We start from the raw sequence: 11,706 nt of genomic DNA on the forward strand, positions 1-11,706 counted from the left end.
ATTAAATCATGTTTACTAAAGGGCAGATGAGTAAGGCTGGGACCGAGGCTAACTAAAGGGGCATATCTCTCGGCTGGTGGTGGATCAGGATAGGGCGAGGGACACGTCAATCATCCTGAAAACTGGTTGAGAGCAGCAGGCCACTCCTATACTGCTCCTACAAGCCCACTGGGCGTCGCGTACGACGTCCCAGTGAGCTTGTAGGTCTGCTATTGACTTGGGACTTGGGACCTGAGAGAGTGATTCGGTCAGTTTCTTTTTCCTACACATCTTAGCAAGTCGGTACGCGATACGCGTTAAACTTAACAGACACACATTATTTTACCGAGCTGTCTGTCTGTCAGTGACTCATTTTGAGTGACACCTGTCACAATAATGTCAGTGTTGTTGAGAGAAATAAGAGGGGTTTCGCCGGATTTCGCTGCTGCTCTGCAAAGTAAGTATAACGACTGACTGACGGTGGAAGTATTAAATCCGTGGCTTGCATTCACTTTTATGATCTTTTAAAATTGTATACATTTTATGAATTGCTGTCACGGTCACCTGACAGTCGAGCTGACACATGTCATGATTTTGAGGGCACCTGTGTGTGTGTGTGTGTGTGTGTGTGTGTGTGTGTGTGTGTGTGTGTGTGTGTGTGTGTGTGTGTGTGTGTGTGTGTGTGTGTGTGTGTGTGTGTGTGTGTGTGTAGCCTGGCGCAGCCACACTTCACCCGCCCCTATTGCATATGCATATGCCCAGCGCAGTGGTATATTAGTTGTGTGTGTGTGTGTGTGTGTGTGTGTGTGTGTGTGTGTGTGTGTGTGTGTGTGTGTGTGTGTGTGTGTGTGTGTGTGTGTGTGTGTGTGTGAGAGAGAGAGAGAGAGAGAGACAGAGAATGACCGAGATAAACTAAGTAACTATAGTAGAATTTGAGAAATGGACATTGTGAGTACAATCAATTTCCTCAGTTTCCTGGTTCTATTTACAAGATGTGTGTGTGTGTGTGTGTGTGTGTGTGTGTGTGTGTGTGTGTGTGTGTGTGTGTGTGTGTGTGTGTGTGTGTGTGTGTGTGTGTGTGTGTGTGTGCGCGCGCTCGTGCATTTTGCGTGGCCGTGCGTGTGTGTTAGGGGCAGGTTTGGTCAGTGACACTGACATCAGGTTGCTGACCAGACAGTACCTGTACGAGTTGATTCCTGGACCACAGCATCTCCGACTGAGGAAGACCATTGGTGACATCATACAGGTCTGTGTCCCCTCTCTATGACCTCATACAGGTCTGTCCCATCTCTATGACATCATATGGGTCTGTCTTGTGCACAGACATATAAACGTAGACGCCCTTTCCGGCTCCAGAGCGTATGTGCTCAAGGAAGCGCACAACTTTGCCCGAGATTCCTTGCGAAGCCCCAAGGAAGCATGAGCGTGAGTCACAGAGCGCATGTTCAGGTCTGTAAGTCCCGGAAAAGATGTGCTGTGATTGGCCAATAATCACTTGACTGGCAGCGTGACGTAACGTGCCTTCCACACTTCCGGCGTACTTCCTCTCCCAGTGTAAATTCTTCCGCCCCTCCTTCAACACACATCGCTCCAACCAGGGACGTAGCTGACCATATTTGTGCTGCCCCCCTTCCCAACGGCTATTTTCACTGTTTGTATGAGGACGCACAGACGGCCGCTCTTTATTAGGCGGCAGAGCCGCGGAGGAATTTGTTATTTTGAGGGTCGGCTTGGCACTTTTTGGCACATTTTGTTGCCCCCCTCGGCGTGTTGCCCTACTCGCAGTGCGTATTGCGCGTATAGGTAGCGACGGCACTGGCTCCAACGAACTGCAGGCCGCTGCAGTCTATTTTTGAGTGGTGTAAACCACTCCTACGACTGGCTTTGTTAGTTTACGTGTCTGTCTGTCTGTCTGTCTGTCTGTCTGTTCGTACCAAAAATGAGCATGGTTGCTATGGTCACCCAGTTCACACGGGTGTGATTTCATTACGTCAGACATTACGTCAGACCTCAGTCTATATAAGACCTTACACCACTCAGTTCACACGGGTGTGATTTTCTTAATATCTATGGTCTCGTGTCCCCTCTCTATTGGTGCGTTCAGACAGATGAAACTATGCAAAAACGTGCTGTGAGTTGATTTGGAGCAGCTACATGCATCATTTGGTCTATGCAACGTCATGTCGCTGGCTTCCATTGACAATGAATGGTAGACTGCATCGTTTCATCTGCCCGTGTGAACCAAGCCCCCAGTGAAGCTCTCCAAAGTTGAGGCGCTCGGCCCTAGTGGTAAGAACGGGGACTGCAGGCTTCCGGACCCGTGGAGTTATGACGAGGAAACCCTGTGCAGCTGGGCTTTAACATTGAGAGCCCGTTTGCACTTCCGCATTTTGGACACAAAATTTGTAAAAAAAAGTATATAGACGGTTCTTCCAGATGCTTCAAAACGCCACTGAGCAACTTCCACTGAAATGAATAGCGGGGGGGCGGGGCTGTCGCTCCGGTTCAGTCTCTATCCTTTTAATACTCTATCTATGGTGTGAACGCAATATAATGGTATGTGTCCCCTCTCTATGACCTCATACAGGTCTGTGTCCCCTCTCTATGACCTCATACAGGTCTGTGCCCACTCTCTTATGACATCATACAGCTCTGTCCCCTGTCTGTGTGGGGTCAGCGAGCGTCATTATTCCGACGTCACGTTGGTACGACTCGCCCCATTACTGGCCCTATCCCTAGATTTGCGTAGCCAGACAACTATTCCACAATCTCTGCTTTATAGAGTCTGTAACTACACCTCCTGAAATCCGGTTAACGGAAAGGCATTTCTGTACATTTAAGTGCGTGTTCTGTTTTGTGTTCTATTGTAGAATGTGAAGCCAATCAAGCCATTAAACGCTGTCTTAAGGGAGCTGTTGGATTTCATCCCAGATGATTATGTTAAAGGTAACGTCTAATACAGTACATCTTTCATTAAGCAGCTATTATTACACTCATAGACTGTGTGTGTATTTCCTAAGAGCAGAGATCATGATTTGTGCTGTTTTCTTTACTTGTACTTTCTCCTAATCTCAAACTCTCAATAATATCCACCTCTCCTTTTTTGGGTTGCTTTGTGGTTTAATTCTGTGAATCAGTGGTTATCAAACTTTTCAGGCAGAGTTACATTTTGTTGTGAAAATAGCCGATCTACACGCTCACGTGTGGCGACAGTGGCTCAGGGGTTGACTTAACTCCCCCAGAGTTAGTGAATCCCTAATTGCTCCCGATGAGCAGGTTGGTGCCTTGCATGGTTTCCTCTGCCAATATTATGGGACTTGGCTGTTGTTCTCTGTAATAGTGCATTTATATAGCACCTTTGTCCAAGGAGCTTTACATAGATTGTGCATTACATTCACCCACACATTCATACACCGATGGCAGAGGAAACCATGCATGTTCATTGCGAGCAATTAGGGGTTCAGAGTCTTGTTCAAGGACACTTCAACACAAACTCAGGGGGAGCCCGGGATTGAACTGGGAACCTTCCGGTTCCCAACCGGCAACTCTAACCCTGAGCCACTGCCGCCTCTGTAAATCCATATCTCACTGAGCATTGCAATACACCTATAGATCGATATCCATCCATCCATCCATCCATCTTCAACCGCTTATCCGTAGTCGGGTCGTGGGGGCAACAGCTCCACCAGAGTGCTCCAGACTTCCCTCTCCAGATCGATATAGATCGATAGTCAGTCAAAAACGTTTTTCTTTACTGGCGGCACGCACAGCTCACAGGAGCAAGCCAGCTGACCACACAGATTAAAGTTCTCAGTGGCTACGACTTAATTTCAACAATTTTATTTAATTTTACCTTTTATTTCAACTCAGATGACAGTTGAGCGGCAGGCCCTCATTTTCAAGTAATTTGGATTCCATGGAAGTTTCCATGTCTTCGCATGTCTTCTATGGAAGCATGTTGCTCAATGAGATCTCAATTGAGAGCTCGTAGATAGGCTATTTTCAGTTAGATTTTGAGCATTTGAAGGGGTTAGACTTGCATCCATCTGCATTTTGACCTGGTCTGGCAGTATGTAGAACATGTAGATGTACAGGTTGTAGAACCTGTGTGTGTGTGTGTGTGTGTGTGTGTGTGTGTGTGTGTGTGTGTGTGTGTGTGTGTGTGTGTGTGTGTGTGTGTGTGTGTGTGTGTGTGTGTGTGTGTGTGTGTGTGTGTGTGTGTGAAGGCTGTAGGCTGTATGTATGCATCATTTTGTTTGCTCTCAGCACCAGCAATTTCTCTCCCTGCCTCTTGAACGATTGCTGTGTTCATTTTTGGAGTATACGGTAGACAAGCCATGAATGCCGAGATCTATTATATTCACACATGTATTTATTTACAATGCATTTGTTTTCAATCTATCTCGAGTTATCTCAGTGCTGTAACCTAGGTTTTTTCAGACGGAATTCCATAATTAAGTATACCCTGTGCGGAATGTGCACGTATAGGCTATATATATATGGTCAATGGTTGAAATGATTTGCAGGTGGTATACGCTATTTTTCCCCAAAAACTTTGGCACGGCATGCTACATATACTGTAGCGTATAACGGTAGACTATACTACACTATTGATTTATCTGGCTGAACTGAAATGTGTTCCTTTTCCTGTCATGTTCTGTGTTGCTATTTTCCTGTCTCTCTCTCTCTCTGCTCCTCTCCAGCGGCTCTCACTAAGAATGGCCCCCTGAATGACTACCTGGTTATCTTGAGGGACATGAAAACCAAAGTGGAAAGTGTCCACTCCTTCCTCGAAGCGCACATTGGCCAGTATGCCGAAAAGCAAGATAAAGGTTAGGATCTTTTTATTTTTTACGATTTATTTGGGGGATTTTATGTCTTTATTGGTAGGACACTATAGGCTTCTTTCTGACAGGAAATGGGGAGAGAGAGATGTGGGGGGGTTACACGCAGCAAAGGTCGTCAGGATTCGAACCCGCAACACACTGTCAGGCAGCAGCCTAGGTGCCCGGACTGCTACCCTAGCCATCCGGGCCAGGTTAGCATAATTAAGTATTAAGTATATTTTAGTAGGATTGAATGTAATCCTGCCTTTAGATTTGAGACAGGAGGACAATTTCACCCATTTATGCAAACAAATTATTATGTTATTTTGAAGACTTACACCGGGGCTCCACCGGGCGTGTCAGCGTCGCGTCTCCGTCACCGTCAGGGAATGTTCCCTTTTTAATCAATGAAGGGTGGCTCCACTGCCCGCGTTGCGTGACATTAACGCGTGCATTAAAATTGAACCGGTGCGTTTTTTGAAGCACGCGACGGAGACGCAACGCGTCCGGTGGAGCCCTGGCGTTAGTCGTGAAGCAACATTATATCTACTTTGAAAGGTTAGCATCATTAAGTGAGATTGATATTTTAGTAGGATTGAATGTGATTTTTCCTTTAGAATTGTACCCATTTATGCAAAAGAAACAACGACCAGCTAATTTGAGTGTTGATTGTGCCCCGGTCGAGGGCCACTCCTACAGCCGAACTGATGACCACGGTCAAGGTAAGGTAATTTCCAATTAAAAAAGAAAGAAAAAACATTCTGCATGTGGGGTTTTTACCAGGGTAAACTCGGTTTTATAAACTTGAAGCCGATGTATTAGGCCTACTGTAAATTGTCTCTGTCGGGTGGAAAATCTCAAAACCTCCAAAACTGTTACTTTTCAGGATTCAAATGAAAAAATAGCAACAGTAGCAGATCTACAGACTACAGTACAAGTACAAAACACCATAGACCCGCCCTACCCGTGTTTGATTAGCCTCGTGGCAGGCATATAATTTTACTGAGGTTAAGGCTAGGGTTAAGGTTAGGTTGAGGCATAGTTAGTTTTACTGAGGTTATCTGAATTGTACTGTAACATATATATTTTTTAATGTAGGAAACGGAAAATATACCCCTGATATTTACTTCCACAACCCAAAGATGGGTCTCTGCCCAGTGTTTGTACAGTACACTCATAGAGTTACTGTAAACTTCTGGGAGTGCAGGAGGCCTAAGGTCTGGTCAGTGTGTTTGATCTGTGACTCCCACGGGCTCCTTCTCACCAAACTAGGATTTTGGAAATTTGGAGGCAAATGATTAGGCCATTTTTTTTTTGTATTATATATTTTTCTTGATCGGTGTAATGATAGTTTTGATAGCTAGGAGCAGTTGAAATTTATTTCTTATACATTTTGGGCCCGGCCCATAAACGTTTGGTCGATTGGGGTCAGAATTTGATGTGACTATTTTATTCATGAAGCAAAAGTCTTATTTTCTATTTGAAAGCTTAGCATCATTAATTGATGTCGATATTTTAGTATGATTGAATGTAATTGCCTTTAGAATTTCACCCATTTATGCAAAGAAATGTTACATTACTTTTGTCAGCCCGACCCGCAAGTTCGAGTGCTGATTTTGAGACAAGGTGTGCCCCGGTCGAGCGTCAGTTCCACGGTCAAGGTAAGGTCATTTGCAATTAACACGATGGATGCCAAAACGCTTTGGAACCCGTCAGATGGCGGGTTCAGATTTAACCCTGGACGTCGCTGAACCCGTCAGATGGCGGGTTGTAAGGTTTATATCAATACCAAGCAGCCAAAGCTCAGAACTAACCTTTCGTGCTGCCCAGGCTGCTAGACAGCGCCTACGTTCTTCCCATCAGAGGATCAATGTGCGCGCCTCCCATAAGGATCCACTCATTGTTGTTTCTTTGCTGCTTGTTTTCTCCGAAAAATACTCCAAAGTTGTTGTTTTAGTCCAAACTGGTGATAAACTTGAAATGGATGTAAATCGTCTGTCGGATTGAAACCTCAAAACCTCCAAAGCCGACACTTTTCAGGATTCAAATTCAAACTAGCAAAAGTAGATCTACACGCTCAACACGCGTCGCTTCGCGCCACGTTTTCGAGCTTGCCGATCTCCTACTTTTGATGCTTTTGTGTGACGTGTAGTGTGATCAAGAAGGGCCTAAAGTTTGAATACAGAGTTAAGAAATGTCTGCTTGACAGCGATGAAATGTACGGTAGGTTTGGTACTACCTCCAAATGTGTCTCCCTGAAACAGTGTTCCATTTTCAGGAAGCGTCGCAGCTCAGAGCACGGTGAGGGTCAAAGTGATTGTTAAAGGTCAAACCTTCGACTGTCACCGCACTCTTTTGCAACGCGTGAGGCAGCTGGGTGGACTTCACGTAGACGAGACCGACAGAGGCCCGAATGTCGTCATCGTCTTCTGCCCGGTGTCATCGCACCCCATGACAGACATTGAGGCAGCAATGACAGACGTCGTCCCAGGTAATAGCATATACGCTTTGTTTTCAGTTTTGTTTTATTTTTTTTAAATCCGTCCAATTAGTTTTACGGAATTGTTGAATTTCACTGCCATCTGTCTGTTGCATTCTCCTCATGCACAGCGAGATTCAGAGTTAATTCAACATATCTCGTTATCACAGCATGTGTGTATGAATTCATGCGAGTCAAGAAACTCAACCCATTGGCTTCATGGATGCAAAATTATGGATTCCACCAAGGTTATAAGAAGACCCACCCTACCTGATTGGCTTCCTGGCAGGCAAGGTTTTACTCCGGTTAAGGTTAAGGTTAGGCATAGTTTTACTGAGGTTATGGTTAAGGTTAGGTGGAGGCATACAGTAGTTACTGAGGTTAGGGTTGTAAAAGAATAAGTACTTGCATTGACTCTGTATCTGTAATTCTGTGTGCATATTCCACATAACTTGATGGCAAAAAATTAAAAAAAAGATACAGAAAGGTTAGTGTTTTGTTCCATCCTTACAATAAATGCATTCCTAGAGAGCGAGTGGATTGGAATTACGGACATCACAGAAAAACCCGGCATAACCTAAAGCCCAAACCACACCAGTGGGTCGTTTTTCTTTGTGTGCTCTGTGCTGCTTCAATTCATTATCTGTTCACCTCTGCCCTAGTACACTACTGCAGCTAATCTAGTGTTGCCAGATTTTTCTGTGACTAGGCTATGTTTTACCATTACCATTTTGTCTTAAGCCCTAACCACACCAAAGTGTCGAGACGGTTTTAGCGTTGTCCCTGCGGTGTGATATGTCCTGTTGCACGTTGATGCACGTCGTCCCACATTGTCCCAAGTGATTCAACACATGGAGTTCAATGGGCCAAACCGCACCAAAGTGTCACCATGCAACTCCTTGCAACCGTTTGGACCCAAGGAGTTGCATGGTGACCCTTTGGTGTGGTTAGGGCTTTAGTGTTCAAAAACACAATTCAATCGTTAATCGCAATTATTTGTTTGACAATTTATCATCATGTAAAATGTCATAATTGTGACAGCCCTATGTACTCAAATTCTACTATAGTTACTTAGTTTAGCTCGGTCATGGTTTCTCTCTCTCTCTCTCTCTCTCTCTCTCTTTCGTCTTCTCAGGAGGGGCGGCCGTCTTCCTGGTAGTGATGCATCACACGCACGTCGTTGATTACTCGAAGATCGTGCGGTCGCTGGGCAGCGACCGCGACTGGGACTTTGTCAACGTGCTCTACCACGCGACCGTGCCCGGTTTGCTGACATGCACGTTTAACGAGCAGGCGGTTGCACAGCTGCGCGACGCGTTGCTGAAGCACAGCAGTGTTGTGAGCCCCGTTGCTGTCTCGAGTGAGTTTGAAATATAGTGGCCCTCTGCATCATCAAAGTTGCCCACCCCTGCCCTATCCAATGTTTTGTTTTGTAGCGTACTGCTGATGTTGGCAAATGGCAATAATAGCACAGTAATGATGATAATAATCTAATATGATGTGTGTAGTTCTTTATAGATCTAGCCTCTTCATTTTTATCTGAAAGTGCACCAGATTGAAGCATTTTCGGGGCAGCGATATCATTATAATCTTGCATAGGACTACCTGAGTCCTAGAACTGCCACTGCCTGCTTGATTTAACAATGCAATATGATATTTTTTTGCCCCCTCAAAAATCTCAATTGACCCCTCAGTCATTTCATCCTGCAGCCGGCCCTGTCTACAGACTACAGTACAAGTACAAAACACCATAGACCCGCCCTACCCGTGTTTGATTAGCTTTGTGGCAGGCATATCATTTTACTGAGGTTAAGGCTAGGGTTAAGGTTAGGTTGAGGCATAGTTTGTTTTACTGAGGTTATCTGACTGTTTTTTTTTATTGTACTGTAACATATATATTTTTCAATGTAGGAAACGGAAAATAAACCACTGATATTTACTTCCATAACAATTGGTCTGCGACCCAAAGATGGGTCTCTCTCTGCCCAGTGTTTGTACAGTACACTCAGAGTTACTGTAAACTTCTGGGAGTTCAGGAGGCCTAAGGTCTGGTCAGTGTGTTTGATCTGTGACTGGGCAAATTACCCTCCTCACCAAAACTAGGATTTTGGAGGCAAATGATTAGGCAATTACTATTTTTTTGCATTATATTTTTTTCTTTATCGGTGTAATGATAGTGTTGATAGCTAGGAGCAGTTGAAATGTATTTCTTATACATTTTGGGCCCGGCCCATAAACGTTTGGTCGATTGGGGTCAGAATTTGATGTGACTATGTCATGTTATTTTGAAGACTTTTATTCATGAAGCAAAAGTCTTATTTTCTATTTGAAAGGTTAGCATCATTAATTGATATCGATATTTTAGTATGATTGAATGTAATTGTACCTTTAGAATTTCACCCATTTATGCAAAGAAATGTTACATTACTTTTGTCAGCCCGACCCGCAAGTTCGAGTGCTGATTTTGAGACTAGGTGTGCCCCGGTCGAGCGTCAGTTCCACGGTCAAGGTAAGGTCATTTGCAATTAACACGATAGACGCCAAAACGCTTCGGAACCCGTCAGATGACGGGTTCAGATTTAACCCCGGACGTCGCTGAACCCGGCGGGTTGTAAGGTTTATATCAATACCAAGCAGCCAAAGCTCAGAACTAACCTTTCGTGCTGCCCAGGCTGCTAGACAGCGCCTACGTTCTTCCCATCAGAGGATCAATGTGCGCGCCTCCCATAAGGATCCACTCATTGTTGTTTCTTTGCTGCTTGTTTTCTCCGAAAAATACTCCAAAGTTGTTGTTTTAGTCCAAACTGGTGATAAACTTGAAATGGATGTAAATCGTCTGTCGGATTGAAACCTCAAAACCTCCAAAGCCGTCACTTTTCAGGATTCAAATTCAAACTAGCAAAAGTAGATCTACGCGCTCAACACGGGTCGCTTCGCGCCACGTTTTCGAGCTTGCCGATCTCCTACTTTTGATGCTTTTGTGTGACGTGTAGTGTGATCAAGAAGGGCCTAAAGTTTGAATACAGAGTTAAGAAATGTCTGCTTGACAGCGATGAAATGTACGGTAGGTTTGGTACTACCTCCAAATGTGTCTCCCTGAAACAGTGTTCCATTTTCAGGAAGCGTCGCAGCTCAGAGCACTGTGAGGGTCAAAGTGATTGTTAAAGGTCAAACCTTCGACTGTCACCGCACTCTTTTGCAACGCGTGAGGCAGCTGGGTGGACTTCGCGTAGACGAGACCGACAGCGGCCCGAATGTCGTCATCGTCTTCTGCCCGGTGAAGACGCGCCACATGACAGACATTGAGGCAGCAATGAAAGACGTCGTCCCAGGTAATAGCATATACGCTTTGTTTTCAGTTTTGTTTTATTTATTTTTTAATCAGTCCAATTAGTTTTACGGAATTATTGAATTTCACTCGCCATCTGTCTGTTGCATTCTCCTCCTGCACAGCGAGATTCAGAGTTAATTCAACATATCTCGTTATCACATAAGCATGTGTGTATGAATTCATGCGAGTCAAGAAACGCAACCCATTGGCTTCATGGATGCAAAATTATGGATTCCACCAAGGTTATAAGAAGACCCACCCTACCTGATTGGCTTCCTGGCAGGCAATGTTTTACTCAGGTTAAGGTTAAGGTTAGGCATAGTTTTACTGAGGTTATGGTTAAGGTTAGGTGGAGGCATACAGTAGTTACTGAGGTTAGGGTTGTAAAAGAATAAGTACTTGCATTGACTCTGTATCTGTAATTCTGTGTGCATATTCCACATAACTTGATGGCAAAAAATTAAAAAAAGATACAGAAAGGTTAGTGTTTTGTTCCATCCATACAATAAATGCATTCCTATAGAGCGAGTGGAATGGAATTACGGACATCACAGAAAAACCCGGCATAACCTAAAGCCCAAACCACACCAGTGGGTCGTTTTTCTTTGTGTGCTCTGTGCTGCTTCAATTCATTATCTGTTCACCTCTGCCCTAGTACACTACTGCAACTAGTGTTGCCAGATTTTGCTGTGACTAGGCTATGTTTTACCATTACCATTTTGTCTTAAACCCTAACCACACCAAAGGGTCGAGACGGTTTTAGCGTTGTCCCTGCGGTGTGATATGTCCTGTTGCACGTTGATGCACGTCGTCCCACGTTGTCCCAAGTGATTCAACACATGGAATTCAATGGGCCAAACCGCACCAAAGTGTCACCATGCAACTCCTTGCAACCGTTTGGACCCAAGGAGTTGCATGGTGACCCTTTGGTGTGTTTAGGGCTTTAGTGTTCAAAAACACAATTAAATCGTTAATCGCAATTATTTGTTTGACAATTTATCATCATGTAAAATGTCATAATTGTGACAGCCCTATGTACTCAAATTCTACTATAGTTACTACTGGTTTCTCTCTCTCTCTCTCTCTCTCTC

Source organism: Electrona antarctica (genome assembly GCF_951216825.1).
Source record: "Electrona antarctica genome assembly, chromosome: 11".
Classification (NCBI taxonomy): Eukaryota; Metazoa; Chordata; class Actinopteri; order Myctophiformes; family Myctophidae; genus Electrona; species Electrona antarctica.